Source organism: Argiope bruennichi, chromosome 4 (genome assembly GCF_947563725.1).
Source record: "Argiope bruennichi chromosome 4, qqArgBrue1.1, whole genome shotgun sequence".
In the NCBI taxonomy this organism is placed as follows: Eukaryota; Metazoa; Arthropoda; class Arachnida; order Araneae; family Araneidae; genus Argiope; species Argiope bruennichi.
The window spans coordinates 15,303,103-15,318,161 of record NC_079154.1 but is presented as its reverse complement, the minus strand read 5'-3'; the positions used below and the strand labels follow the sequence as shown (position 1 = coordinate 15,318,161).

The following is a 15,059-nucleotide window of genomic DNA, read 5'->3' as shown; positions in this document are numbered from 1 at the left end:
GAATAAGTTACTACAGCTATGATTTTTCTATAGTTAAAAAAAGAAATTTAAGAAATCACCAAGCTCTTTGACAAATACTTGAGTGTTATGGCAATAACAAATTGCTAAGACGAACTTTTAAAGAACTTTTGAAAATATTTTTCATAAAAAATTGAAAGTATATGTCTATTAGTAAGTTCGAAGATAACTATACGTTAGAAGATAGCAGAGTTCAGGAGAATAATTCATAAATGCAAGTAAAATGGCTGCAAATAAATTTATACTTTAATAAAATTCATAATATATTTTAATTTTTATGAATTCTTAAGTGCTTTTAATCTTGTGATATTTATTGATATTTTTCTTAAAATTTATTGACTTAAGTGTCTCATGCTCTTAACAGTTTTGCTTTGGCATCAAGATTTCTGATAAAATTAATAATTTCTATTTTCCAGGACACTATTAAAACATTGTTACACTTTTTAGCATCCTAAGTATTTGAAAACCTCTTATTTAGATTTTAATATATTTTATAATTCATTGATATAGATATTCTAGAACTTTGCAGTTATTTTTTTCAAATTTTCTATCAAATAGAATAAACATTAAAATAATCCTGAAAATATTGAAAGATTTTGTTGTAACCGTCCTTAAAATTATTTTAAATGTTCGCGGTGGCCTGGGGGTAAGTTATCGGCTTCGGAATCGGAGAGTTTCAGATTCAAGACCCGATTACACTGAAGAACCGTCGTGTAAGCGAGCCGGTGCACTTTAAATCCGTCCGGGCGAACGTCCTCCCGCTGGTGTAGTGTGGAGCCATGCAGAGGGAGGTGCCAGCTCAGGTGTCGTATTCGTCATCTGACTGCGGCGCAAAGTTATAAGGTCCGTCCCAAAATAGTCCTAGTGCTGCTTTAAAAAAACGGGACGTTAACGTAACTAAAAATACTTTAAATTTTATTATAGCTACTTTTTAGTTCTTACTACCTTTAAGAATTTATTAGATATTATACAATTTAAAGGCAGATATTTCTGCAAGTTATTTCCGGATGACATTATATGTATATAATTAATACTAAGTTAAACTATTGTATTTATTGATGACTAAGAATTGTAAATTGATAAAAAAAATATTGTATTATCATCAGAAACACACATTTGTGCAGAAATTAGAGGGCCTGGCACATTAAGAATTAAAGGAAAATTAGATTATTAAATTCTATCCGCACATAAAACAAGTTGAATAAAAAAAGTGCAGAAAAAGTTATCTTTAGATACCATTCAACTGCAAAAAAAGTAAATATTGATTAACTACAATTTATTATTGGTATTAATTATTATTATTGGTTTATTATTGATATAAAGAATTAAATTTAAAGGAAATGAAAAATAAATAAAACTAAATAACATTAATTAATCTGGTACTAATATGTGCTTATAGTTAAAAATAAAAAAAATTCTAAACTTAAATAGAAAAAATATTTTTTCATATCCCAAAGCATTTAAACTCGAGTTCAATGAACTTTCAAAGCAATTTATTTTCATATCTGTAAGAAAATATTATCTGTGCACTCTCTTATGCAATTTATTAAATATAGAAAAATACGTTACCTCGAGAATTATGTTTCTTTTTATCCTATGTAAAAAAAAATAAAGTTAAATGTTTCTCTTTACTAGTCAATACTCTACCCTCTTAGTTAATATTGTATTATATTTGCTAACAAAATTCCGAAATTTCATTAAAAGAGCAATTTTGCTAGCTTTGATGCTTTCAAAAGACTAATCATCGTGAGATCTTTCGCACTCTATCCCAGGTGAATTCAACACGAGCTTTGAGTGGGTGATTTTTCAAGAAAAATAATTAGTTTTCGTGGAACGAGATCGATAAATAAGGACGAAGAGAAGTTGTTATTTTTTTTTCAGCTGCCCTCAGAGCCTTCAAGATAATCTTTTCCGGTAGGCGAACGAAAACGTCTTCCGCTATATTTCCTGTTTAACACCGAATAGATATCGAATTTACTCTGATTTCTCTGTTGCGCTCACACCATTAAACAATTTTGCGAGAGCGTTCTTTAGCCGAAAGGGAATGCCAATTTACAGTTGTTTCCTCAAAAGCGAATAGAAGATTGAAGATTTTATTATTATTATTTGCCGTTCCAACATATAATTAGTTTTATGATTTGATTTTATTTATACGTGCCAATAAATTAAAATGTGTGCATATCTAATAGTAGAATTAACCAATGGATACAAAAACATCACATTAAACGTACTATTCTTAAATGAAACTTACTGTATAATATCTGCTTTTGGCCACTTGTTGTTTCATCAGGATAAACGGTTTCTAAAATTTTTATTAAATATTTTTATATCTTGGATTTAATGGCTTTGAGAGTAAAATTCTGTCCATTATGATTACATTTATCTAACTTTTTTTGTATATCTGCTTACAATTAATATCTTTGGAAAGCGCAACAGTATTTGAAAATGATCAAAATTTTATTTAAAAAATCTATTTCTGAAATTATTTCTTTATGGTAGGTACAAAAATAAAATAAATTAATCATCCTTTATATTGAAACCATTTAACATTGAAAAATAAGCCGCATTTTCACATCTTGATAATAAAGAGTGAAAAAAATATCCGGTTAAAATAGTAGCAACAATGAAAATGATTTGAGTTTCACATTAACAATAAAATATATAGTAAAATATTTTTAATATATATTTTTTAAAATAAATTAGAAACAGAAAAAATTTTCATAAGACAAAAAAATGAATATCATTGAAAAGATAATTTTTAATTTTAACATGAAATAAAAATAATTTTTTTTCTGAAATTATTGTTACATAAAAATCATTAAAAATCTACAAACTTTCGCCTAATTTTTAATCAATTAAAGTTTTTAAAATTATCTCTCAAATGCATACTTCTATCTTTAAACGTGTATATGTGTAAAATTTGGTAGCTTATAGTGAAATGTCCTGGCATGTAGAGGTAGAAGGCCAATATTCGAACACACATATTCATCTTTATTATTAGTAGAAATGAAATGAAAAGTATGAAATCAAATGAATTATCAGCGTGATATTTTTGGATATTCAACGATGTCCATGGTTAGCTTTACATTCAAATAGGATTTTTTTAAATTTTAATGATTTGTTTAGTTGACAATTTTATCATTTGGTCTGGGAAAATTTTTGAACAAAAAATTAAATCTACTATATTAAAACTCATTCCTTTAATTTCCATATATCGTTTTATTTCCATTTGATTTTTATTCCTTTAAACTTTTTACTTTGAATTTTCGAACTTTATTCAAATGGTATTGTTGAGGGAAATTATAATTTTAATATCTCATTCTTATCAATGGTAGTGAGAACGGATAGTATAAAATTGGTATATAATGGTAAGTTGCAAATTAGAAATGACATCGAGTGATTTTCATTCGAATAACATAAAAATACAGTATTTTATATTTAGGTTTGCTAAGACAAGTATTATATATCAGATACATAATGTTAGTAGTAATATTAGACTAATAAATATTATGTATCTTGAAAACACCGACATAGATTTATAAAATTATAAGAGTGAAAGGCATATTTTTTATTTTAGCATAACCTTATATGTACAGAGCCTTGAGAAACTTCATTTTTGAAAAGTTTGGCCTTATAAAATGTCGCACTGCAAAATGTAATTAGACATTTCACGCCAAGAATATCTTCACGTCAAGATATTTTCATCTACTGCAATTTTACTTAAATTTGTTTTTCTGAGCACTTTTTTTTTCTTAAGAAGTGAGCTGAAAAATTTATTTTCATGTGATACCTAGTTAGTGTATTTTTTTTCTATGATAAAATGACAAAATTAATGATATTTTTTTCTTTGTTCATGCAAGTGACACCTATTTCTAAGTATTTTCTGTATTGTCACCAAAAGATAAGTATAGCAAAAAAGCAAGAAATGCAATTAGAAAAACAAGATGATTTTTCTGAAACATCTTCGGACAGCTCGGAAATACATCAACTAAAAAAACAAATTAAAATTTTCAATAATTTCCAGCAGATCTAAACATTATCTATTCTAGAATAATTTTATAAAATAATTATGTGTATGTTTATTCAAATAAAGTGACTTAAATGTGCGTTACAAATAATTTTTTTCCGTGCTTGAAATGCTTTCCGTGAAAGATTTTTTTTTCTTTTTGGTTATAGATAACATATTTGTTTTTGAGAAATAAAAAAGAAACAATTTTTAGATATGATGTTAAGCTCTTTCAGTTATCTTTTCTCTGTTAATAGGAATGTTTAATTTAACAATTTTTTTTACATAAAAGTATCTTTAAATAAAAAAAAAAAAATGAAAATATATCTTTGTTTTCCTATTTTGAAAAGAATATATCATTCGTCTGTCTTCAGAGTAGCTTAAAAAGATAATAAGCCATTTTTTCGGCTATTTGAAAACTAAAAATTTTGAACATGGAGAGTCAAGATGGGTAATTAGGATGAAAGTGTAATTGGGAACTGTGATTAAAATACGCACTGGTAAAACCTTAGCCTGATGAAAAGTAAGCGCCTTCTTTAAAATACTCTAAAAGAAACAAACAAAGATTTCTCTTTTTTTCCGTGTTATTTTCTAAGGCTCTTTTACTTTAGTTTAAACTATTAGAACGGGAAAATCAAAACATTCCTAAAGGTTATTATTTACTCCCTACATCGATCATTTGCAAGGAAAGTTGCACAGTTATACATTTCTTGGATCTCTGAAATATAACGGTTAAGAGTAAGATTTCAATTTTTGCTTCTGGACTGTCTCCTGAGAAAGAGGATATTATTCTGAATTTCCTCTGACAGTTTAAAATTTGAGGTAATCTATACTTATAATAAAGCTCAATGTGTGTGTGTGTGTGTGTGTTGGCGCTCTACAGACAAGGTCATTTGACATACAGCTATCAAATTTGGTACATGTATACCTTAGAGGTCGGGAATATGCACCTGGGGTCCCTTTTTTTGAAATTTTAATTAGAATTTTAATTATTAATTAAAAACTAACTTTCCCGCCAAAAAAATCTTCCATTTTCCCCACCGCCAACTTTTCCGCCAAAAAAATCTTCCATTTTCCCCACCGCCAAATGACTAAGGCTTCAGTATTTTTTTTCTCCCAACAGTAATGAGGCTAGGGTTAACGTTTTTCGGCGGATTATTTCAAACGATTCTGTTTATTTTCTTAATGTTTAATGCATTTAAAATTAAACATTGTTAATTAATCCATGTTTCAGATTCATTCTGAAGTACTTTTGAATTAAAATAACACAGAATAAAGGAAATTAAAAATGTCCAATCTGCATAGCGTTACCCCAACTGGCGTAGAAAAATTCACGCATTTACGTTACCGTAATTCGCGAAGAAAATTCACGCATGCGCATTGTTGCCATGACAACCATTATCAACGGACGATTTAAATTATTTTTAGGTTAGTTGCATGCTTTTGTAAGTAAATTGTATTTATGTTAGTTATATATTTTTTTGTATATTCTTATAGTTTTAAGTACATCGTTTTTTAAGTAGTTTTTTTTAAACCTGTTTTCAATGATTTAAATTATTTTTAGGTTAGTTGCATGCTTTTGTAATTAAATTGTATTTATGTTAGTTATATATTTTTTTGTATATGCTTATAGTTTTAAGTACATCGTTTTTTAAGTAGTTTTTTTAAACCTGCTTTCGACCGATTATTTTAAACGATTCATTTTATTTTCTTAGTGTTTGATGCATTTAAAATGAAACATTGTTAATGAATCGATCTGTTCATGATGAATCTGAGAAAATTTTTTTGACAAATTCTTGAGATATTACATAAATTAAGAAAGATATTCTTTAGTGCCCATAAAGTTTAAACGCTCAGTAACTCTATTATCAGTAATCATATTATTAAAAAAAATGCTTTGTTTCAGTAAAAGATATTATTATATCAATTGCAGATTAATCATTTACACTTTAATTTAAAGCGTAGATTCTACGAGGGGTAACAGAAAATAAGAGAGATACATATCACGTTATGACTGAAGGCCTTTATAATATTATGAGTGAATTATATGGCTATCAAAATTTGAAGTTTTAAAATATTTTGCTGAAGAATCTATTAAAGTTGGAATTGCGTAAAATATTTAATGGTACGACCTGAGTTTAACCCCCTGCTTGTGCAATTTTTAAAAATCGCCAACAACGGCCTAGCGAAATGTTCAAAAGCAAAGAAGCAGATGTTCAATTATAATGCATAATAAAGATTGCCAGCTTTGGCGAGTTATCGCAACTTGGCGAAGAAGGGGGTTAAACTCCGGTTTAACCTATTTAATTATTAAAATTTAAACGAACATTAAGATTGGCGAACCGGCTGGTCGCCAAAGGCGGCTAGTTATGAATAAACTTTTATATCAATAATATATCTATTTTTCATGCTTTCGGAATAATTTATGATATGATAGAAAGTGATTTTAAATCTAGAAATGGGGTAGCATCCTTTCTTCAAATAATGCTCATTATTTCACATTTGTTATTTATTTATTAAAGACTAGTATTTTTAATCTCCTATGATATCTGTATGTATATTAAAGATTTGATTTATATTATTTTTGAGTGAAAGTCATTTATTAATTGCTATTTGAGGCTATCTGAAATTAAGTATGAAAAAGAACATGAAACTTGACATCGTCGAATAAAAAAATATGATAATAAGGGTTGAATCTGAAAATAACAATTTTGAATCGGTTCATTAAGAAAACATTGCCATGGAGGAGGTAACTTATATGGAATTACCTATGATTAATTTTCAACAAATATATATTTTAGGTTATGTTTAAGATCCATTAATTATAAATCTGAGGAATAGGATGAGTAGATGATAGAATGTGATTGATTTGGAGAGAATCAGTTTGACAAATTCTTTTCATGATTAATGATGGTCTGCGATTTCCAAGTGTTAAATGAAAGTTACTCAATTAGATATATCATTTTATTAGTCGGTTTTTATAGATAGCCTAAATATTACAAAAAAAAATAAGTTGGATAAAAGATTAAGAGAAAACCATACTGTCTATTACTAAATTAAATTACTGGCACTTATTGATCAAAAGTGTGTTTCTAAATCTTATTAGGCATTTCGATTATATATTTTATAAAATTCAGTCATTTTTGTTTCTAAACAGTTTTATTTTCTGATTTTTCTGTGGTAATTTGGAAGAGAAAAACCATTAGACTATTTCAAATTAAATAGTAACAAATTATATTTTTATTGAAAAATAGTGAAAAAAAGGTAATTTGGAATAATTAAGAATGGGAGATAAATTAAATTCAAAAGCAATACTAATTTCTTATTAATTCAAATTATTCGTTTCAAATCAGTTCTTTTCTCCGATGAAAAAAAAAAAAAAAAAAAAAAAAAACTGGTGTTCCCAATTAGTAATGAAACTACGGGGTAATTGGAATTATACCGAGATAACAATGAACTTCGCTGTTGCTGAGACTGCTTAGTTAATAGACTAATTTGGAATAACGGCATTCCTTATTTCTTCCACAACATGATTATATAAATAATCACGTAAATTATAAGCATATTTTCCAATTCATACACTCTTCCAAATCGCAGAAAATAACAAAATCCATAAATTCATTCCCATTTGCCTTAATTGACCCTACTACTTAATTTCAGAAGTACTATATTTCCAATTTTCTTTAAAAATTTGCAGTTCTGGAACAGGTTTGCTAACACTCGTAAGAATTTTGAACTCTCTAGAGATTTTCTTAAAGAAATTCAAACATATTACAATGAACCTTTTTTGCTATAAGGGAAATAATCATCAGAGAATGGTGAAGCATGGAATTTATATAGACAAAATTCCCAGCAGTTCAGTGTTTTTATAATTTTTTTTAAATAAAGCTCTTTATTCAAATATTAAAAAAAGTCATTGCATCAGTCATTAAAGAAAATATTTCAAACGTCAATAAAAAATGAATTCTCAAATTTCTGTTTATATACAAAATACATCTTATTCTTGGAATTTACTTTTTTTGTGAAAATTCTCATTACTTATTTATTTATTGTAATATTATAATCTGAGAAAAAGCATAGAAAACAGTTTCGCATGGATGTAATAAGAGTGTGTTCCTTTTAAAGTTTTGCTTTATAAATGCATTCAGTGATGATTTAGCTTGACAATCAGAGAAAAGATTGAACATTCTTATAGAAAACAAGAGTGGAGAAAATATACCCTTTATCATAAATGAAATAATTTTTCCAGAATAATAAAATTAAAAAAAAAAACATGAGATGAGGGTATTAAGGAAATATATACTACAATAATTTCTTAACTTCGTAATTATAAATACCGTAATTCAAAGAATTGATACCACCAAAAATAATTTAGCTCAATTTTACAATATATGGGGAAAATACTTAAATCCAAAACTTTGGATGAATGCTTCGTTTTTTTTAATAAATAAAAAGAAAAGGAAAGAATAAACAGGAACTTTGTAAAAACAACAATAAAGATAAAAAAAATTTCAGTTTTCAGAAATTAATTATAAATTTATCAATATCAAAGTGTACATCCGCTTTACATTGTTTTTTCTTTCCATTAAAACAATCACAACTAAAAAAAACGATTGCTATCATAATACTTAAATAAAAATATTTTTAGTATTAAGGTTACCATGCATGTATGTCCGCTCATTCAAATATATGCACACACCAATTTATCGTTAATCGAAATAAGGAATATAAAGAACGTTCAGCAGCGAATCTAGTCTCTAATAATTACATTTTTATATTTCTGTACAAACGTATTAGAATCAAGTTAATAGGAAAATCAAAAAAATCAAATAAAAATTAAACCAAACAAATTATAAAAAAATTTAAAAAAGAATCCGGCCTGAAGACTTTTTCAAGGGTCACCCTCAGGCAGGGATTCAAAGAAAGGGATTTTTTCTGTGAGGAAATGCAGACATTTGTCTAATAATGATTCCTCGTGACCCGAAAATCCCCTGAAATTATGCCCAAGAGATATACCATTTTAACAGAAAGGAAAATACAAAACAATAAATTAGAAGAAAATAACCACTACAAAGTAAAAATACAATTACAAAAATAATAATAAAAACAAAAAATAGCACTAAAGGAAAAAACGAAAAGGTCAGAAACGAAAACCTGTTTTGTAAAGGCCAGAAACGAAAGGCTGTGTTTTAGAAGTAGCTGCAATTGCGCTCTCTAAATACTATGAAGTTCTTTTTTGGTTTTAGTTTGAATAGGTAATAAATTTTAGTTGCAATTTCGAAACTGTTTTGTTTCGTTTTCATTTTAGTTTCGTTTTCAAACTATTTATTACTTTAGATTGGTTACTTTATATTTCTGTAGTTGTAGCCTTTTGCCATTGCTGGAGCTCTTTACCTTTGCTACTTAGCATATAATGTACACAATATTTTTCATTCAGTTGTTCTAAATATAACTTTTAAAACATTCCAAGAATATCTTTTTAGAATAATTCTAAGAATATTCTTTTAGATAAATTTTCATTTTCATTTAAACCTAATGATTAATCTTTAGAAAGATCCGAATAACATGAATTTAATAACCTTCTCTTTCAATTTCCATTTTGCATGCACATGTAATTTTACTTCGGAGAATTCAGTTTTTCATTCTAAAATGCATATGTATAAGATGGAATTCTCGTTTCTAGGTATTTAGTTGCTTAATTGAAATCATAATTGCAAATGATTTTGATCTATATTTATTTATACAAACTTATTTAATTTTTAAAATGAAATATCCATTTTTCATTACTCTTTTCAATAAGCATTGGGCTGTTACGACTGCATTTTGAGATATTTGAAATATTTTACTGCTCCTTTTATTTTCGATGATTCTAGATTAGACATCACGGTTATTAAAAAGTCAGGAATTTGAGAGCTTCATCGCAATGATTATTGCTTATCCCGAAATTTTATTTTATTTTAATTTCTTTATCAATTTAAATGTTTCGGCAAATATGGTGAATCTCAAAAAATATTTCTTGAATTCTGCATAGTTAATCATGATTAATAATTTAAAAATATATTTGTAAAATTCAAAAGAAGATATATCCAAGAAATAAATCAAAATTGTTAAAAAAAATGAAAGAGAAAAGTCAGAGAAACATGTATTGTTCCGTATCTGTAATATTGCTTCTCTAAACAGTTAATTATAGTAAGGCAGATAATTTTACAGATTACCTTAACGGGTGCTGAATAAAATAGGGTTATTATAGTCAGCCTTGGCGATCATTTGAAGACTTTGACTATATGAACGTTCTCGAATACTCAGGAATTTCAGCAATATCTCTTTATTAAAATTCGAGATTCGTACTTTCTTCTGGAACATCTGATAACTTTTCACGAAAACAATAAAAAAGCGAGAAAGTTACAGTTAGTAGGAATAGAAGGAATTCTTTGGAGCAAATTCTCCCTGAACTCTGCATTTTTTTTTTTTTTGAGATAGTTTAGTAAAAAATGCTTGCATTCTTCAACAAATAATTCTTATTTGTAGTTATATTCTACAGTTAATGTATTTTCTAGCATGTTGTGTTAGTGTATTTTCTAATGCGTTTCATATTTTCTTTTAGGACAAAGCATCTTTATACATTATTGAGTCTGGTAGAATTTTCACTGTACACCTACCTGACAGATTTCTATAACATGATGCGAAGAAATTAAATAAACAACATAATTCTACGAAATTTTCATACATTATCATCTTTAATGCAAATTTTTACAACATAAATCAAAATTCGAAATTTGAAAGATACCTAGAAGAATAACTCTGATACTTATTCTTATTTGCAATTAATCATTGCTAACTAATTTGTTAGCATTTTCATTTGAAGAATCGTACATTTAACCAATCTAATGAAAGGGAAAACTGTCAGTTTTCCTTATAATGAAGAAACTTCATAGTTTTAGAACTGTCTATATTAATCATGGCCATAATTTTTTAAATAGAAGTCTTTCTTTACCTGTTTGCAATTGTTGATATTCTGTTTTGTGAATATGGCTCCTGAGTTTCTCTAGGAAAAAATGGCGATTGTGTATTCGATGCAGAAAACGCGGTTCTACTAAAGACTCTTTCCATTTACTTGCGGTGGATATTTGGAAAATACGAGGAGGCTCAACTGTTTTCCTTGTCATTTAAACGTTATTCAAGAGGAAGAAGGCATAGGATGAGGGAAACATGACTAAAAATAGAACATATGATACTAAAAGATTTCTATTTATTTCAGAAAAAATCAGGCAAAATATAATTCTTTACTTTACCAACAAGTAAGCAGATGTCTTAAATGTCAATTTGTTGCCATTGCCACATTTTTGAGTGTTCAACGGTTTCAAGTTTTTAAGTTAAAACATTTGATTTCACATACATTATTATTTATAGAAAGCAAAAGATATTTTTAAGGCACAATTTATCTCTAACTTTTAAGATACCTTGGTTTAAAAAAAGCTGCATGATTGTTCCTTTCCGAATCATTTATTAAGGATTAAAAATTTGGTACTAAAAGTTTAAATGTTAGATATGGGACATATTTAGGTGTTCTTATTTTTAGGTGTTCTTATTAGCTAGATATGATTAAATGTTGAAACCAAATAAACCTTTACAATTAAGAAATTCTCTAGATTTTTTTTAATATTCCTTTTATTGCTAAAGTACATCTGTTAAATATTCTACTATTAAAAACACAAAATATTAAACGAGATAACATATTTTAATAAATATTTGGCCTCATAATTTTTCCATCTACAATTTTCGGAACTGAAAATTAAATATAAAACTGGTTATTTCATTACTTTTGAAATTTGCAGTGAATGAAATAGCTTCTATACAAGATATCCAATGTAATTATCACCCAATTATCAGTTGCTTTCTAGACTCATAACGTTAGAGAAATACTACTTTCATTTAAAAATAATGCGATCAAGTTGAATTAGCATTCTTTATAAAGCCTATTATTAAACAGTCTCCTCAAAACACTCAGGTAATGGTTCAGATAAAATAGATGCATATTTAGAAAACATTCAAACATAACCGATAACACCCATTCAAAGAAGTGTTCCATATCATATTTATAAATTAATGTAATACTAGATTCCACCTGGGACTTATGTTGAGGAATTTGAAGCGACTAATAATGAATATTATTTATCTTTAAATTTCAACTTTTAAAGATTTTTCCCGTAATAATAAATAAATAAATAAAATAAAATAATAAGACATAAATTTAAAAAAACAACAACCATGAAATAAAAGAGCAGGTCTTTTCAAAGTAGTAGTGATATTTATATCAAATAATCGGAAGCAGACCAATAAAAAGACGTTTATTCAGAATTGAAATTTTCTTACACTTCCTTTAAAGAGTTCTTGATACTGTAATTCTTATAACCCAGCTGTAAAAATTGTTTAAAGCAGTGATTTTAAATGCTTTATAAATTCAATTTATTTATTTTATTTTTCTGATAAATATGTTAATATGCCAAGAATATTTTATTAAATACTAGTTGGTATCCGGAACGCTCTGCCGCAGAAGACATAATTTTGGAAATACAGTTTGAAATTTGAAATAACTACCTTGTTTAATTAAGAATAATAAAAAGAATGGTATTTATTTCTTGTTGGCAATGAATACATTCATTGAAATTGAATGATATATAAAGGAGAAGTAATATACCTATAACACTTGCGCAAGTGCAAACAATAAATTGGCAAAGTTTCATCGGAATCGGATGAATGGTATAGCAGCGCATAAAATACGAACAAACATTCCTTTTTATCTATTAGATGACTAACAGGATTCTGGAATAGTAGAATAACTTATATTCCGTAATTTTTTATCTCTATATTGACACATACATGTAATTTTTTATGATAATTAAAGTATTTATTTAATTGGAAGTATATGTTTATTTCCAGTGGTTTGGAAATTGGAGATAAAATTCATTGGAGAAATATGAAAATATAAAATTGTCTACTGGGAGCTTCAAAATAAAACTGGAAATTTCTTATCTCGTAAAATAGGTACGATATAGGTTTAAACGCTTTATATATTTTTTTGAAAGATGAATAACGAGGATCCTATTGCTTTCAAAAGGGAATATATCTTTCTTACACGACATCTCTCAAAAATTGAACAAATACGTATACTTACATTCTGAAAGCTACAAAAATATTAAAATCAGCATTTTATATTTACAGAAAAATTAGCAGTTCTAGAGAAAAACGGCTTGGAATCAAAATAGAACATAGAAAAGTAAATCTCAGGAGAATTTCCAGACTTCAAAGAAACGCAGACTCGACATGGAAAAATGATTTCAAAACCTTTTCTACTTAAAAATGTTTTATTCAACATAGCAGGTTTTAGTGCAGCAGTACAGAATGCTGATGGATCGATCGGTCTGTCTGGATACTGTATGAAAATGTTATTATTCTAAATTTCACACTTAAATCGACTGTAATTTCGTTATTTTCTTTTCAGAAAATTTATATTGATCATATGAAAAATACCTTTCTTTTTTCAATGCATGACAGTTAAAATAAGAAATTAAATATTACAATTCTAAAATTAGGATCTATATGTTTCTCGAAATATCTGTTGGTTCAAATTTTTCTCTACATTTAATTTTTCGATTTTGGTGTTTCGAGACTGTATATATTAACATACAAAAATAGGAATAAAAGCAGTGATTTCCATTTTCTTTTGTTTCTGCTTTCATTAATTTAATAATTTTACAAGTGAATGTGATAATGAAATTTGGAAGTTAAATTTTAATTTTAATGTTGGCCTATTCAATAAAATATCAAATTTAGAGAATCAACCTTTCCCGGAAAAAATTTATTATTTTCTAAAATTTGACACTTGATTTTCCGGAGTAGTTTGAAATTGAAAATCTATATTAGTAATATACATAATCACAATGTTTTAATTAAGTTGCTTCTTAAATTTGGATTTTTTTAATGCTTTTCTAGAAACAAAGGGGCATCAGTATTCAATTCTATAATATTTTTCTTGGGTTTGTGCTCAATTACTATGTTATTAGTATTTTGCCGATTAAAAATTATAATACCGTTTTGCATTTGTAAAGTAATTTTTAAATTTGAAAAACTTCTCATTTGATTTCTTTTAATTTTTATTTTTTTTATTTTTTTAAAAAAATACATTTAACTTATAAATATTAATTTCTAAACTGAGAAAAAATATATTCTCATATTATTCGTGAACCGATTTCAATGGATGATGGTAAATAGTATTCTATTTAGAAACAACCAATAATGTCTGACTGCACAATAATTAAACAGTAGAAAAAACGAAGTTTAAATTTTGTGCAGCTATTTAACTATTCAATATTGGTTCTTAAATGAAATACGGCGGTTAATAAATAAAGCCAGCTATTGATTATTTTTGAGAATACAAAACGATAAAATATGCTATTCTTAGCTGATAAAATTGCTGACTTATTAATAATAATAAAAAAAAAAAAACTGAACACTCTTGGAGGAGCGGGGATTTGAACCCCGGACCTTTCACATGCGAAGCGAACGCTCTACCACTGAGCTACACCCCCTGTGCATAGGGAGCAATTTAATAATATATTATGATTGGAAGTATGTGCATTACAGACAGGTGCGAAAATTTTTATTACTGTTTACTTAACATTAAAGCGAAGACCGAAATGTATTGCTGCAAATACAGCAGTTGGTTAAAAATATTCAATTTCAAATGTTTGTTAGAACACACTTTTTCTAACTTTTTTTTCTCATAGTAAAAAAATTGCTTCTCAGTGTTAATAATTCACTTGATTATTCTTATAGATTTTTTTAAAAATCAAAGCTTTGTGATTGCGAAAACGGTTTTCAGTTTTCAACATTGAGAGGATAGCCAAACATTAATATACATACAGCGGTTCCTAGTACGATACTGCAATATGTAACTTTTAAAATTGTTTAAATTTAATTAATTTTTTATTTTGCATTTATTATTTATATGCGTCAGCCCTTTAAAACAATTTTA

General features: G+C 27.0%; 1 non-coding gene across 1 annotated transcript; it reads right to left on the bottom strand.

Moving 5' to 3' along the window:
* Positions 1 to 14,541: 14,541 nt before the first annotated feature.
* Trnaa-cgc (transfer RNA alanine (anticodon CGC)) lies at positions 14,542 to 14,613 on the bottom strand. The gene has a single exon. It is a non-coding gene; the product is annotated as a tRNA-Ala (tRNA).
* Positions 14,614 to 15,059: the final 446 nt, after the last annotated feature.